The sequence below is a fragment of the Solanum lycopersicum genome, chromosome 3, assembly GCF_036512215.1.
Source record: "Solanum lycopersicum chromosome 3, SLM_r2.1".
Lineage (NCBI taxonomy): Eukaryota > Viridiplantae > Streptophyta > Magnoliopsida > Solanales > Solanaceae > Solanum > Solanum lycopersicum.
The window spans coordinates 39,672,297-39,678,296 of record NC_090802.1 but is presented as its reverse complement, the minus strand read 5'-3'; positions in this window follow the sequence as shown (position 1 = coordinate 39,678,296).

The window sequence follows — 6,000 nt, the reverse complement described above, 5'->3', positions numbered from 1 at the left end:
TGAAATGAGTTTAATGAGCATGATTAGAGAATGTTAGGGTTATGTTTTATATATTGTTGTATTGTGTTTTAGCTACTTCTATAAGGGTAATTTTATGATAAATTGTTTGAGAAATTGAGAATAGGTGGTGAAAGCTTGATGAATGGTAAGTCGGTTATATTATATAGTTGTTATTGTGAATTGTTCTGAGTGGTATGGTCCACCTTTGCTGGCGGTGTTTACTTGAAATATATGAATGTGTATTTATATATGAATTGTGAGAATGGGCATTTTGGCTTTGTATCTGAAGTAATATGATAATGAAGATGTCCTTGTTGATGTTTTTTATGAAGCTTGTTAGGTATGATTTGTAGAATCTATGCCTAAGGGGTCGTTTGGTAGAGTGTATTAGGAAAAATAATACATGCATTAGGTGTGTGTATTAGTAATACCTTGTTAGTTACATTTTTTTTGGTCATGTATAACTAACGCAAGCATTAGTTATACATAATATTGTGTATTAAGTTATGTATTACTAATACCAAGAAATTCTAGGTATTAGTAATACATAGCATTTTAACACTTGCATTAGATTATCTAATTATGAAAGTACCCTCAAAGCCCTTTAATAAACATTTTCTATAGTACTTTGTTTCAAAAACCTATCATCTTCTCTTTCGTCACCTGTACTTTGTCAATGGAAATTCATGAGTAGGTTTTCTTCCTTTTGCTCAATCAAACATTGTTTGCTCATCTTCATAAGGTTAGTACTTTTATCTTTATTTAAAATCTGTATTTTTCAACATCACTTTAACAATTTAAGATGAAATTTAGGTTAAGCTCATTTTTTAATATGCTTTGAATTTGTCTATTTCACTCTTTATATGGTCGAAAATTAGGGCACATAGATACTTGTTTAAAAGTGTTATATGTATTAATTCTTATTTTCATGGAAAATATAGGTGTTATTATGGATCTTCAACCATTATTAGGTATTAAATATATTATTCTTGTGGAAATAATGTTTCAGCAAGTTCTTGTTCTCATTTTTTTTCTTTTCATGGCTAGTCATGGTCATTCTCTAAGAAACAGACGTGAGGCTAGATATCGTTTCAGTGTTCGAGTTCCAAAAATCATTTCTCACTTATACCATATTATAAATGATAATGGTAGTGTATGTATCGATTAGTTAAGAATGGACAAAAATTCCTTTCACTCTTTAGTTCTCTTAACTAAGGATATTGGAGGTCTGACTTATAGTAAAAGTATGTCAAGTAGCAAAAAATTAGCTATGTTTTTAAATATCTTGGCTCATCATGATAAAAATAGATCCATCAAGGTAGGTTATATTAGATCGGGATGGAGAGTAAGTCATGCTTTCAATGAATGCTTAAGTGCTATTCTCAAACTAACTACATTGCTACTTGTTAATCATAAATCGGTACTTGAGGATGAGATTGAAGATTGATGGAAATGGTTTGAGATAGGTGAAATTATCGCTTAGCATCTTTTACGTTATATACAAAATATGCATTTTTAATTGTTTTAGAAAAATATTATATATTTTGAGATAACAATATATTTTATCTTAAAGGGTTGTTACGTTGCATTAGACGGTACTAACGTTCCTATTAGAATTCCAATCTAACACAAACAAAGATATAGAACAACAAAAGAAGAGATAGCAACTAATGTTTTGGGAGTTTGTGATAGAAATCTCAATTTTACTTATGTGTTACCTGGATGGGAAGGTTCAGCTGCCATTGTCGTGTATTACGAGATGCTATAGTAAGAAGGAATGGTTTGAAAATTAATGAGGGTAAGCCTTTTATATGCTTTAAAGTTACATCATAGAAAGAGAGACACTAGTAAATAAATTATAGTTTTATATTATAGGTAACTTTTATTTGTGTGACAGAGGATATACGAATGGAAAAGGATTTCTTTCACCTTAACGAGGTTATAGATATTGTTTAAAGGATTGGCGCGGCGATAATCCATCGCCTCATTGTAAAGATGAGATTTTCAACATGAGGCAAGCTAGAGCTCGTAATGTAATTGAAAGGGAATTTAGTTTGTTTAAAGGACGTTGGGGAATTCTTAGAAGTCCTTCATGGTACTCTGTTAAGGTTCATAACAGGATCATACTGCTTATTGTTTGATTCATAATATCATTCATAGAGAGATGGAAGTGGATCCCTTAGATATTGATATAGAAGAACAAATGGAGTATCAACACAAGAATATTGATGTTGTTGAATCATCGGAGGAGTGGAGGGATGAGTTGGCTCAATCAATGTGGAATGCCAGATTTAACAATTGACATATTGCTATATTTTGAAGTATGTTCCTACTTGTTATCTATAGAACCTTTTTGGACTTTATTTGCTCTTTAGAACTGGACTAGTATAAATTGTTGTATTGTCAGAGAGTTCTGTTTTTTTGTGACCTTAATTGCACGACCTTATGTACTCTTCACGTCTCTTTTATTGTATGCTTTATTTTATAGTGAATCTTATGATATTTGGTTCTTCCTGATTTTATTAATAATTTGTCGCACTAGTTCTTATAGGCAAAATGAATAGTCAAATATCATCAAATAAGAGATCAAAAAAATCAAGCAACTCAACACCTTCAACACGAAGGACATGGATTCCAGAAAAAAAACTCTTTTAGAAGGACTTAAAGAATTGTGTGCTAATGGTTGGAGAGGTGATAATGGTACCTTTCGACTAGGACACTTGATGGAGTTAGAGCATTATATACACAAATATCATCCAAGAAGTGGATTGAAATATCACTTCTCTCATTTAGACGTCTAAGTTGTATTTGAGCTCGTATATGTTCATGATAAAGTGGCTCATATATTGGTAATATGTATAATCTTATATCCTCAAACTGCGTTTCAATATCCGTACCTGCACGTCTTGATTCCCCACAACAATTTTGTGGACACTTTGATAGAATTAGAGTTCAGGTGTACAAAAAAGAAGATTCGAAGTAGACCCATTTACTATATCAAAAAGTTTTACCTTACCTCTTTTGTTACTTCACACGTTGATGACTTCCATTATATGATTTCCAAAATCATCCTCGAGAAAGAATTGTGCCAAGATGATGATTATTACTCAAACTTGAACTATTTTTGTGTTTTATATTGTAAATGCAGTCCAGTCAAGTATATTTAAATTCATTTCTCTAAAACTTTTATTTCCTCGCCCAGTTGATGAAATTCGAGGAGACAAATTGATGGTCAGAGTTAAAGAGAAGGATCTTAGATGAAACAAAAAAAGACGTAGATGTGAAGATTTCTTGCATCTTAGTAAAATGAGAATAGACTGATTCAAGTAATGGGTTGACAGAGACCTCCAACAAGGGGTATGGACATCCTAGCATGAAGTATTAAACTTCCCGTTTGTGTGAGGAGCTGGTGATTTATATCTATGTTCATTCTAATTTTTATGAATCGCTTAGTAAGTGTGTATTAAGATTATGTGTTCTGCGAAAATATAGCTTCTTGGATGAAAACTAAGGATCCCTACCTTGCATATGAACAAGTTGGGCTTTTGGACTTATGGTGGAAAAATTATGAATGTTACCTATCACTTGGGTCAAGAAATTGTCAAGGAACTGAGGCAAGGTATTACACAAAGCTTCAGAAGTTGATGACTCCCCGCAAATTGGTGATGCCATCATTGGTAATGGCAGCCTGAAGAGGAAGCTGCTATGAGATGTTGCTACAAGTTAAACCTTTAACTTTCCATTGGTTGTGAACATCTTCGTATATTTAAATTAGGCTATTTTTTGTGTACATAATTAATTGCAAGCTTTCCAACTGACTTAGAATCATTTTCTGCTGACATTTTTTGAATGTTTTAATCAACTAGGATCTTGAATTTCCATATATATTGAAGATGTTTGAAATCTTCTTCTTATTTTTCTTTTTGAATCTTATTTCAATGTAACAACAACTTTTAGTATCATATTTGAAAAAGAAGAAGAACATGAAGAAATAATATTTTAGCGAAGAAATAATATTTTAGCAAAGAAATCTTTTTTGATGTTTTAGCAAAGAACCTTGTTTCAAATGAAGTATATAAACAAAAAGTGTGTAAGGGGTATTTTTGTAAACATACACTTTTTAGATAGAAATTATGCAAAATTTGTTTTTTCTAATACATCAAACCAAATAGTGTATAAGAAATAATATAGACATAACTAATGAAAGCAATACTAATGCAAGCACTAGTAATGCAAGTATTACTAATACATCCTATTTTGCATTGATCTTATACACTCCTACCAAACGACCCGTAAGTGAAGTACATGTCTATGTGAAGTATGCTAGAAACTATGTCTAAGAGAAGTATATGTTTATGTGAAGTATTCTAATGTGTGTAATATTATGAATAAAGATGTAAGCATGTTTAGAAGTCAATGTTACAAAAATGGTGTTTATGTGAAAGGTGTTCTAACATGTACACACACACTCACACTTTGAATGAATGAATGAAGCTAACGAATGTGAACGGGGAGTTTTGGGGTGAACATTCTTCGTGATTTGAGATGTAGTGTTTAATTGCAACATCACTACCTCCCAATAGCTTTTTCTAAGATAGGTTGGGCGATGGATTACCCTTCCTGAGTTGAAATCTTGTTTCCAATAAGATATTCCTTAACCTCTACTAACGAATGTTCGAGACTCCGTAGGAGATTTATGCTTAGAAAAGAAAGGATATGAAGAAGAGGTGGTTACACATCGTGAGTTGAGACGTTGTACCCAATGTAGCTCTTGAGATGAGTACTCCTAGTTAGTAGAGAATGAGTTACTTAGAATCAATCTCCTTACCCCTTAATTATGCGCCCGCATAAGTGTAGCTATTGGAGAATCCATGTAAAGGCTATTAGAATGACCCTAACTTATCAAAGTGGCGATCCCTCATTAGATAGGGGTTAATATCGGGATTACATGTCTAGCTCTCATGGTCAATGTCGGTTAAAGCTTATACCCCTCAATAGAATGTAATGAACTAAGTCTCCTAAAGAGTTGTACTACTTAGAGTAGGTGGTTGTATGGGACGCTATTTATCCATTGCACAAGTAGACACTTGAAAGGGGAGTCATGGTGTGTCTTTATCTCTAATGTATGAATGTGTCACTATGTAATGAAAATGAAGTTATGTGGCTTACTGTCTAATGTAAGAAAGTATGTTAAAGTTATGTCTTGTATAATGAAGTTTATGAATGATGAATATTCTGTACCCAACCTCTTGGAATCCTCAAGGAGCACAAAGTGGGAGTAGTAGTATGTGATGCTATTCCCACATTGCACTTTTTGTAACTTGCAAATCGACTTGAGAAAGGGTACTTATGTGAAGTTCTATATGCAAGTATGTTCCTCCAAAGTCTAGTTATAAGAACTGGACTTGTTACCTCAATGAAGTAAGTCTATAATTGGTTGTCTTATGGGTCACTTGGATGTGCATTGAAGAAATTGTATGGGCAGTTACTTCATGTCTTACCTTAGTTAAACTTAGGATAACGTTGGTTAGGAAAACTTCTAGGGGGTTAATTAACTGTGTGTTAGCTTGAAATGAGTTAACTTTAGTATTTTCATGGGTTCACTATAATGTTCATTTAAATGTTAAAATTTATGTAAGTTCTAACCTATGTGCTAAATGATGATCTACATGCTATTTCACCTCCATATTCATGAAATGTTTTACTTATTAACATGAAAGCTTATTTCTACTAAAATGTCCCTTTTTACATGTTTTCGCATATGCCATACTTAGTACATTGTTTGTACTAACCCCATGATCTTTTATACTCTATAAGTATAGTTTGGAGGCAAGTTGAAGATTTGAAGGCATGCTTGTGAATCGACTTTCTCAAGACTAAGTATGTCCTCATATATTCGAGGGCAAAGTCTTTTTTTCTTTAATCTTCTATCAAGACTGTTTTTTTTTCATTCAATATAAAGGTCCAGTTTCCTAAAGATATTTAAGTTGTGTCTTTAGG